Below are 11,280 nucleotides of genomic sequence, written 5' to 3' on the forward strand. Positions count from 1 at the left end.
GGGAATTCAGAGGCTGGAAAGAGAGCATCCAACCAGGAGGATTGGGGGACTCCCTAGGAAAGAAAATACTTGAGCTGCACATGCCAATACAGGTTTAGAAATAAAATAGGGTTTAGAATAGGAATGGGGGGAAGGAGGGAGGAGCATGACTGAGTTGGGGTGTGAGGTGGGCAGCTGCTGAGTACATGTAGATTCAAATAGGTAAGTTTGCCTGGAGGATGGGAAATGCGGGAATGGCAGGTGAGACTGGAGCAGTAAATTTGGGACCTTCTAGAAGGCCTTTGAAGGTCAAACCTTTCTTGGGCATTCACTTTGTAAAATGTCACTTTGACCTACTACATGTGGCCAGTGAGGATGTCTAGAAAATTATCAAGCCAGGTGTTTATTTCTATCCTTTTTCTTTTATTTTTATTTATTTTTTTGAAGATTTTATTTATTTATTTGACAGAGAGAGACACAGCCAGAGAGGGAACACAAGCAGGGGGAGTGGGAGAGGGAGAAGCAGGCTTCCTGCCGAGCAGGGAGCCCGATGTGGGGCTCGATCCCAGGACCCTGGGATCATGGCCTGAGCCAAAGGCAGACGCTTAACGATTGAGCCACCCAGCCTCCCCCTGTTTTTTCTTTTAAAATGGGGTTTTCCAGAAGTCTATGACATGCTGACCTCTGGAAGGGCCTTGAGGCTCAGCTGCTCTTGACCAAAGACTATTTTTAAATTCTTGAGAAGCAAGCTTTTTGGTGATGAGGTCACAGAGTGGACCATATATCTGGAATTGTGTCCCATCTGAAGGAGACCCTCATTGAGCGGGTTTGCTTCCAGCTTTTGCAGTGAATATCCGAGTTACAAATGTATTGTCTATGCTGGGTGGGAGCTGTGTTGGGCTGGATGGCTGGTGTGGGGTGTGAGGGGGTGTCTCTTCCACAAACCTGCCCTCCAGCCACAGCAGCTGCTCTCCCTGTGTGATATGTTGGAATGTCACGATTGCATCTGAAGCATTTATCCTTTAAAAATACAAGAGAACCAATACTCATTGCAAAGATGGGGAAACTGTGGCACAGGAGAGGGTGAGTCAAGGACTGGCCCAAAGGTTTCCTGGTGAAGTGAAAGAACCTGGCCTCGAAACCATATGGCCCTGTTTTCAACATGGTGCCCTTACCTTCAGTTTCCTCATTCTGTCCAAGAGTGCTAGCCACTTTTTTTTTTTTTTTTTTTTTTTTGACAGCACAAGTAGGCAGAGCGGCAGGCAGAGGGAAAGGGAGAAGCAGGCTCTCTGCTGAGCAGGGAGCCCGATGCGGGCCTCAATCCCAGGAGCCTGGGATCATGACCTGAGCCGAAGGCAGCCGCTTAACCGACTGAGCCACCCAGGCGCCCCTGAGAGTGCTAGCCACTTCTGATGGGAACGCAGACCCATCTTGTGTGAGATGCTAGCCCCCACCCCATCACCACCACAGGGACTCCTGACTAGCGCCCCCGCATGAGGGTAGTTAAGCAGAGTCCATGTTTCCATTCTGGCATTCCTACTTGGGCTACACTACCCTACCCCCAGAGAAAGGTGAGACAGAACCACGAAAGTAGTTCTACGCTTAGGCTATGACCTTCCGTTTTCTCCATCCCTGTCGAGTGGTGCTGACATCAATTTTAATGAGGTGGGTGATACCGCTGTGTTGACAGTTTGAGAAGGGAGTCGAGTTACCAGCTGACTTAGACTTAAGCTTAGGTTGGCCAAACAGTTGCTCTGCAGGAAAACCCCCAAGATTGCAGCAAGTTGTAGAGATTCTTCCCAGAGCCAATTAGGTCAGCCTCATAACCTCTGACCAAGTATCTTATAACTTGCCCCAGAGGTGTTGGGAGGGCATACAGAGAAAAAATTACCCTTGGACTTACTCTGATGAAAGGGACTTCACCCCAGGTCAGGAGGGGTTTGTGAGGAGGCCGGGTGTTCATTATGGCACACCCCCACCTCAGCCCTGGGGAGGCAGGAGTGGAGTGTGATGAGGAAGGCCTCAGTGGGACTCCGGAGAACTGTTTTAGCCCCAGCCTGGCTGCTGGCTGGTATTTGACCCCCTCCCACACACTTCCCTTCTGTGAGTCTCCAGTTCCTCAAAGGAAAATATGGGGCCTGAGCTAAATGAGCTTACAGCTCTGTTCCAGCTGTACAAATCGGAATGGGGTGCACTCCCAAGTTCTGTTCGGCAACAGGGATGCTAGTAGTCAGTTATGGATGCTTTACTCCCAGTTACCCCAGAGCCCTTCCGCGGAGTAGGTAAGGGTTTGTTGGGGCTGGTGGGAAAGGTCAGCCGTGTTTTAGGCTGACGGAGTAAAAGGACTACACCAGTAGCAGGAGACTAGTGAGGAGACCTAACAGTTATCTGGGCAAGCCCGGATGAGGGCTGCAACCCCAGGACTGACTGTGAGTGAGGTGTCTTCCAAAAACTGCTATAGGAATATTAGTAAACCGTCTTACCAGTCAGACTCGTGAGCGTTCTGATAGCATTACAGACTCTTTAGCATGAGCAGAATGTATATCTGCCACTAGAGGGCACTACAGCTTCCAGTCAGAGAGGAGCAGATGGCCATTTATTGAGAGGGATTCTTTCTAGCCCCTGTGAAAAAATACACGGTAATCCCCATTTTACGGATGGGGAAACAAGGGATTTGAGGTGAAGTGTCCTACCCAGAGTCACGTAGCCAGTAAATAGCCAGCCCGGCTGGGATTCTAATCCAGCTCTGCCTGAATCCAAAGCTTCTGCTCTGTATGAATGCGCCCCTTTAGGGCCCTCTGGCTCCTGACTCTTCTGATGAGCAAGTGGGCATGTTTCTTCCTCTTCACTCTGGGAGCAAAGTAGAAGCTGGCTAGCCGGACCCTATTAGTTTGGAGGTTCAGGACAGAGAACAGCTAAAGTTTTCAGAGTTGAAACCATGAAGCGTTTAGGGGGACAGGCAACTGAGCGTTCTGTAAATACTGACAATCACCCTTATTAATGATTTCACATTGTGGGAGGCAGCCCTGCCATATACCACGTTGGTGAACTTGAAAAAGACCCTTTGCTTTTTGGAATTCTGTTTTCCCATTTGTAAATTGGGAATGCCTTGCCTGTTCCCTCTGCTGAGTGTGAAAGTGCTGGACCCCCATGAGGGGTAACTTCTTGAGAAGAGCTGGGAATGGCCTATGCCAGTGCCCTCTGTGGGTGGCAGACTGAGCTAAGCATTCATGAGACCAGGGTTCTACACAGCTGTGCACCTGCAAGCAAGGTAGGTGAGAAGTGGGCATCTTAGCGGGGGGGTTGGCCTAGCCCTGGGGGACTCTGGGAGTGGCTGGCAGAACCCTACAGAAACTTCAGAAGTCCACAGGACCCCAGCCAGCCCCTGGGGTTGGGAACGCCTATTAGGCCCTTGGCTTTGTCCATTCCAGTAAGTGGGTCATCTTCCTTTTTTTTTTTTTTTTAATGTTTATTTATTCATGAGAGTCAGAGAGAGAGAGGCAGAGGCAGAGGGAGAAGCAGGCTCCCCGCTGAGCAGGGAGCCAGATGCGGGACTCGATCCCAGGACCCTGGGATCATGACCTGAGCCGAAGGCAGACGCTTAACCATCTGAGCCACCCAGGCGCCCAAGTGGGTCATCTTCTGCCTTATCTCTGATTGGCCCTTAGGTTCTCCTGCTGGGACATTGGCCCATTGTTCCCCCGCTTCTGTAGCCACCCTGTGTCCTCCGCAGCTACCTGTCCAAGCCCTACCTACAGCCACCCTGCCAAGTTCAGGCCTCACCAGCTCCAGTCTGACCCGTCCTGAGCCCCACTTCTGACAAAAGAAATGCTGGTCCCAGTGTGTCCCTGGCACACTACAATTTGGCTCAAAGGAGGCAGTGTAAGGATTCTGACCCCATCTTTCAAATGAGGGAATTGAGGCTCGGGGGGACTGTTGGAAGACCCCAGAGTGCAGAGCAAGGCCAACTTCACTTCCCACTTTGTGCTCTTCCCAGAGAATACTCGGCCGGGGTGAGAGAGCTAACAGGGTTATGGGACCAAGTCTACTGGACTTGGGAGAAGCTGCTCTCCGGGGGTCCCTTACGTGGATGGGAACTTCTGAAAGCCAGAGCTCTGCACAATACAGGTGCTTCAGCAGGTGGCAGATAGAAAAAGAAGAAATGAAGCTGAGGATATCCACGTTCCCACACCATGGGCCACTTGAGACCCACCCTTCAGTGTCCCACCCAGGACCTGTCATCCCTACCCTTGCTCAAGGGATCTCCCCACAGCGTGGCTCTCCTCATGCAACTCGGGAACTTCCAGTGACCTTTCCGACCTGCAGACACACACACAAAATCTCCCCACCTTCCCAGACTTACTCCCTGTCCCTTAGTCCCCACATGTCCTACCTGTCCCAGCCATCTGCACATTTCCTGCATGTTTCACTTTGACTTTGTTCATTCTTCCTCCATCTGCACAAGCAAAAACCCACCCCATCTTCAAGAGCCAACACAGAGCTGTTAGCCTCCCAAACGGCCTGGCAGGCAGGCCTCCCTCCCTGGGGTCCCCCTTGATGAGCTTGATGACTTGCTCTCCCCATCCTGGCATTAGCCGCTCTGCTCCCTGTCTTGCCTCCCCTGCAGACAGTGGGCACTCGGGCCATGTGTCTGATTCCCTCTGCTGTGCCTCACACGCTAGCACCCTGTGCACGTTGCCTCAATGATCAAGTGCATTAGTGTCCCGGGGCTGCCATGAAAAAATACCCACAAACCGAATGGCTTAACCAGAAATTTATCGTCTCACAGTTCTGGGGGCTAGAAATCCCAAATCTCCGTGTCAGGGTTGGTTCCTCCGAGGGCCGTGAGGGAAGGATCTGGTCCAGGCCTCTCTACTTGCTTTATAGATGCCATCTCCTCCCTGTGCCTCTTCCCATGGAGCTCTCCCTGTGTGCGTGTCTGTGTGGGAATTTTCCCTTTTTATAAGGACACTAGTCACCTTGGACTAGGGCCCACCCTAATGACCTCATCTTAACTAGTTGAATCTGCAGAGACCCCTATTTCCAAACAAGGTCACATTCTGAGGGTGCTGGATGTTAGGACTTCCAACAGACGCATTTGGGGAGGACACAATTCAACTCATAACACCAAGGGAGGGAATTGTGAAAACCTCTGGGCAGAGAATGGCTGTCAGGTGCTTAATTCCTCCCCCCACCCCGCCCCATTGGGTGTTTGGACATACAAGCAATGTGATTAAAAGGAGGACCTGGGGACTCAGTTTTGGAGAGCAGAGTCAAATCCTGATTTGCCTCTGATCAGCTTTGTGCTCCTAGGTAAGACAGTTATCTCAAACTACATTTCTCTCTCAAACCATACTAATTCACATTAATTATCTTACTCCCCTTCAAACCCTACCAGAAAAATGAGTATATTTTGAGGAGCAAAGGGCCAAAGTGGCAGCAAATAAATACAAATCAATACAAGGAAGTCTGGAGACCCAAAAATCAGAACCCAACAATCTGGAGCTAACAAAGTTCTCTATCTCCAGACACCCATGGAAACCTCCAAAATGCAGGGAAATCCAGGCTCCCTAAACTAAAAGAAACCAGCTCTCTTCTAGTTGAATCCCTCTACTAATCCTGGACCCCCCCGGCAACATGCCTACCTGACTTTTGTTGGTTACCTCAATGATGGGGAGCTCACTCTTTATAGGGCAATGCATTCCATCTTAGAAAAACAGAAAGTTCTTTAGAATAGTAAGGCAGCTTTATCTTGTTTTATTATTGTTAGTTAGGTCAACAATCTTTTTAAAAAGCTCTTATTTATCCAATTTCCTATAACATTCTTGGGTCTATTTTGCCCCATGGTGCAACAAAGGCGGGGGGGCGGGAATAAACCCAAATTCAGCTTTTTAAATAGAGTCCTGTAAATATTTGATCATATCCATCATGCCCCCCAAACCCCAACATCTCTTCCTCATAATTTATCTCAGTGGAATATTCTTTTTTTTTTTTTTTTTTTAATTTATTTGAGAGAGAGAGAGAGAGAGTGTGTGCCAGAGCATGGGAGCAGGAGAGGGGTGGAGGGAGAGAGAGAATCTCAGACTTCACACTGAGCGCGGAGCTCGGAGCCTGGCACGGGGCTCGATCTCACTACTCCGAGATTATGACCAGCAGAAATCAGATCGGACACTCAACTGATTGAGCTACCCAGGTGCCCCTCTCAGTTGAATGTTCTTGCAAGTTGTGATGAGATTCCAAGGTCAGGTTCATCCATGTTGTAGTATGCATTAGTACTTCATTCCTTTTTATTGCTATAATATCCTATTGTATGGCTATATTACATTTTATTTATTCATTTTATTTATATTTGTGTAGACATGCTTTCATTTCTCTTGGGTATATACGAGGAGTGGAATTGCTGGTGCAAATGTTTACTCTATGGTTAACCTTTTGAGGAACTGCCACCTGGTTTCCAAAGCAGCTGCAGCATTTTACATCCCCAGCAGCAGTGTACGAGGGCGCCAATGTCTCCCTGTCCTTGTTATTATCTTTCTGATTCTAGACATCCTCACGAGTGTGAGGTGGAATCTCATTGTGGTTTTGGTTTGCATTTTTCTGGTGGCAGTGATGTTGAGCATCTTTTCATGTGCTTATTGGCTGGAATATTATCTTTTAACACATGTGTAGATCCATTTGGTTGGCCTCAGGTCGGCAGTATCACATGGTTGAGACAGGGTTGCTGCGGGGCATTCTGAGCTACTGGGGCTGTTTCTAGAAATGGCTGTGAACTGAGCAGACAACCAGGGAGAGAACTCGGTCTGTGCTGGTGATGAATGTCTGGGAGTTGCCCATGAGGACACAGGAGATCTTGAAGCCCTGTGAGTAGATGAGATTGCCGGCATTTCTAAGTGTGAGGGGAGAAGAAGTTCTTTTTTTTTTTTTTCTTTTTTAAGATTTTATTTATTTATTTGACAGAGAGAGACACAGCAAGACAGACAAGCAGGGGGAGTGGGAGAGGGAGAAGCAGGCCTCCGGCGGAGCAGGGAGCCCGATGCGGGGCTCGATCCCAGGACTCCGGAATCATGACCTCAGCCGAAGGCAGACGCTTAACAACTGAGCCACCCAGGCGCCCCAAGAACTAAAGTTCGTAAAACTTTGGGGACTCTTGGAAGTTAAAGGTGAGAAGAGCAGGTGGAGACACATCATAGAGGCCCGCTCTCCTAATTCGGGTGTGGGGTGGGGCAGGACCTATCAGAGGGAGAAGGAGATACGGCTGCTGATAGGCATGGACCATCAGGATGAGGTCTGAGGGTAGGCAAGGTCCCAGCGGGCCACAGGCGGTGGCGTATACCCAGCAGGTACACAGGTCCGTACCTGCCAGAGTTTAGGAATGAGACCCATCCCTAAGTCTCCACTCCGGGCAGGACAAGAATCCGGGTGTTAGGGGTCTCACACACCGATTCTTGTGCAGTCCAAACTACTGCCCTCTGGTGGTGGTTGCCTGTCACAGGAAGTTGAGAAGTTCCTCAGCAGGGACAGAGCTGGGAGAACCCAGGCCTGACTTATTCCAAACTCTGCTTTTTTCATTTGGAAGGAATTTGGGATGGGGCAGGGGGGCGGGGGTTTCAGCTTAAATGTCAACTCTTCAGAAAGATTCTTCCTGACTACCCATGAAAAGGAGCTCCTCTTATTAGTTTCAACACAGCACTCAATTTGTTTTCTATCATTGTCCTTATTATAACTCATGATTTTATATTGTTAAAGAAAGAAAATGTCAGGCCCCAAATGGTGTCACTTAGACCCAGTTCCCAAACTGGGGCTTAATACCCAATCTAATTGCAGTTGCGACCTCCCCCAGAAATGTGGCCTTAACAGGTCACTCAGGAAATTTTTCTTTCCATCAGAGCCAATGACTCTGTCACCTGGATCCTCTCCATCCCCCAAAGAAAGATGGGGGGATGGGGCACCTGGGTGGCTCAGTTGGTTAAGCATCTGCCTTCAGCTCAGGTCATGATCCCAGGGTCCTGGGATCGAGCCCCACATCAGGCTCCCTGCTCAGCATGAAGCTTCTCTTTCTGCTTCTCTCTCTCTCTCTGCCTGCAGCTCCCCCTGCTTGTGTTCTCTCTCTCTGTGTGTCAAATAAATAAATAAAATCTTAAAAAAAAAAAAAAAAAAAAGAAAGATGAGGGAATCTGCAGGATAGGATACCTTATCTTTTTCCCTAGCAAACAGACTCCTCTGGAACAATCCTTTTCTTTTGTGAATAGCTTTCTTGCCCCCACCCTCTGTCTATAAAAACCTCCCATTTTGTACAGTTCTTCAGAGTGCCTCTCTACTTGCTAGATGGGGTGCTGCTCAATTCATAAATCATTTAATAAAGCCACCTAGATCTTCACACTTACTTGGTTGAATCTTGTTATTTAACAATATCAATGTGTGAATATAGTTTACTTTTATTGTAAACTACAGGTTACAGAAAAGGACCATACTCTTTTGTTCCCCATTTTATTCCTGGTGCCTGACACGCAGTAGGCACTCAGAATTATTTGTTGGGTGAGTGAGGTCCCGTTTGGAAAATGGAGGCAGGTAAGGTGTGTACACAGATCAAAATCCCCCGATGGAGTCAGTATGAGTTGACTTTCACCTTCCAGAGCACCCAGGGTGTAATGGTGGGCTTATTTTCTCAGGGACAGTATAAAAATGATGTTTATGTTACAGGAATGAGGCCCAAGGTTGAGGAAGCAGGAAGTAGGTGTGGGTGAGGGACTAACAAGGGTGCCTGTAAATGGAACAACTGAGAAACTTGGGAGAATCAGACAACTTGGCCCCTTAACACCAGGGCAGGTCCTTGGCAGCTGGGGTTGGGAAACTTGGGTGGATCAACAATTCACTTCTTCCTCAGAGGAACTTTCCAGAAAGCTGACTTCAAGAGCAACTCGGGCAACAGTCATGTTTGCCTAAGAGACTGAAGGTGGCCTGAGTAAACATATGAAGTCAGTGATGTCTCAGTATTCACCGTCATTTTTCCTTTTCTGCACTTGTGCATCGAGCAAATATTTATTGGCACCTATTACATGCTAAGTTCTGTGCTTGGTGCGAGGGATACGTAGGAAACAGTCCAGGTCTGCTCTCAAGGAGCTCCTGGCCCTGCGGGACACTTACAAGGATCTAAGCAACTTCAGGGCAGAGGTATGGTCTGTCTTGTTCACCATGGTATCCCTAAAGCTTTGCCCTGGGTTTAGTGCTGAGTAGGTGATCCAGGTGGTTCCTGACCCAGAGAAGTTCACAGCCTAGAGGGAAGACAAACAAGACAAGGGGCAGTTACCATAGAAGGTAATAAGTGGGCAAATACGAGTCTTATGGGAGCCCAGAGAAGATTGCTGGGGAGATCAGAGAAGGTTCTGAGAGGAAGTGACTTCTGTACTAATGGACTAGAAGGTGGTCAGACATGGCTCAGTATGGTGGAGGTGGAGAAGTGGGAAGCCTACAGACTCAGACAAAGCTTATGCCAAGGCCTGGAGGTGAAAGACCATGATCCTTCAGGGCAACTCAAAATAGTTCAGTAAAGCTAGAGCACGGAATGGCAAAAGATTAGGTAGGGGTGCCAGGTCATAGGAAGCTTTATAGGAACCAACTTAAGGAAGGGATTAGCATAGTAGGGCTGACCACAGGGGCCTCAGACCCAAGGGTTTCAGGTCCAGGAACTGGGTCTCCATCCTCTCTCTACCTTGATCCCCATGACCCAGCACTCTGAGTTACCCTAGTTTCTCTAAAACTAAGTTCTTCCTTACCCTCTCCTGCCAATACCAGAAAAAAAAAAAAATCCCTTGTTGGTTTTAATTCGTTTTTAAGACCTTCCCACCTACTCTCATGCATTTCTACATATTGAGCATGGCTTCATTATCGAAGCAGAAAAAGCAACAGAAAGCACTGGAAACTGGCTTTTAAAAAAAGAATGAGCATGAAATGAAAATTGCGTCTTTTCCTCCTTTCTATAGTAAGATACAGCACTACTTTAATTTACTGAAAGCTTTTATTTAATCATAAATAACATCAGCCTAACTTGCTTTTGTGGGATGGTTGTATTTTTATTTATTTATTTATAAGGTTTTATTTATTTAATTTAGAGAGAGAGAGAGAGAGAGAGAGCGTGAGTGCAAGCCGGTGGGGGGTGGGCAAGGGAGAGGGAGAATCTCAAGTAGACTCCACACTGGGCACCAAGCCCGACGGGGCTCAATCTCACAACCCGGAGATCACGACTTGAGCCAAAATCAAGAGTCAGATGCTTAACCAACTGAGCCACCCAGGTGCCCCGGTTGTATTTTTAAATGTGATTTCTCCCTTTTTCCTTTTAAACTTAACTTTCACTTATTCACAAATTTTTCAAAACCATAATGGTTTTCTTTAGCACAAGTAGCACTGAGCTACTTCAGTGCTGGGTTTAATTTTCTCTGGACTCAGGCAGGGTCTTTTGCTCAGCCTCAGGTGTCCAGTGCCAGTTAAACTTGACAGAACGCAGGTGCCATCCAGTCTAGCACACCCACATATAACAGATAAGTGAACGCTGCTACAATCCCCTTCTTTCCTTTGGTTGCTTCCTCCTGGCCTCCAAAGGTGCCCTTCTTCAGAACCCCTCAACTCTGGGACCCCATCTAGCTCAGGATCCATTTTCCATCTGCTTTTAACAACCAAATGTTCCCCAGAAAAGGTCTATTTTTGTCCCTTCTGTTTCCTCACCTCCCTTGGCCAACAAATCTGCTCTCTCCAGCAGCTCCCTGATCCCCAAGTCCGCTGGTCTCTTCTTTCTTATTCTCCTGGACTGCTCTGGGCCTTTGACCTTGTGGGTCTCCCCACCTCAAGACCACCCTGGTTCTGTCACCTGCTTCTAGTCTCTTTTCTCTATTTCTGCCGTGGCAGCTGCCCAAGCTCATTCCTCCACGCTGTTCATCCCATTGCACACTCTCTCCTACAGCGATCTAACTATCCCTGGTCTTGTCCTCACTAGGAAAGGCTCAGGTGTCTCTCTGGCCCAGACCTCTACTGAGCCTCAGACCTGCCTTTTCTCCTACCTGGTGGGCAGTTTCACCTACATATTTATACCAACGTGTCCAAACCCTACTCTTTTCACCTTCTGCCCAGAGGTGCCTCCTCCCTGCCTTTCTCTTAACTGTTATTACTTTGCTCATCAGTTCTGGTAAGTCAAGTTGGAAATCAGTGTTTTTTCTTTTCTTTAAACTGCCTCTTATTTCTGAACTTTGCAACCTAACAGCGTACTGCAACAGCCCTAGACTGGGAGGCAGACCAGGGTCCCGGTCCCAG

Source organism: Phoca vitulina, unplaced genomic scaffold (genome assembly GCF_004348235.1).
Source record: "Phoca vitulina isolate PV1807 unplaced genomic scaffold, GSC_HSeal_1.0 scaffold21, whole genome shotgun sequence".
NCBI classification, from domain to species: domain Eukaryota; kingdom Metazoa; phylum Chordata; class Mammalia; order Carnivora; family Phocidae; genus Phoca; species Phoca vitulina.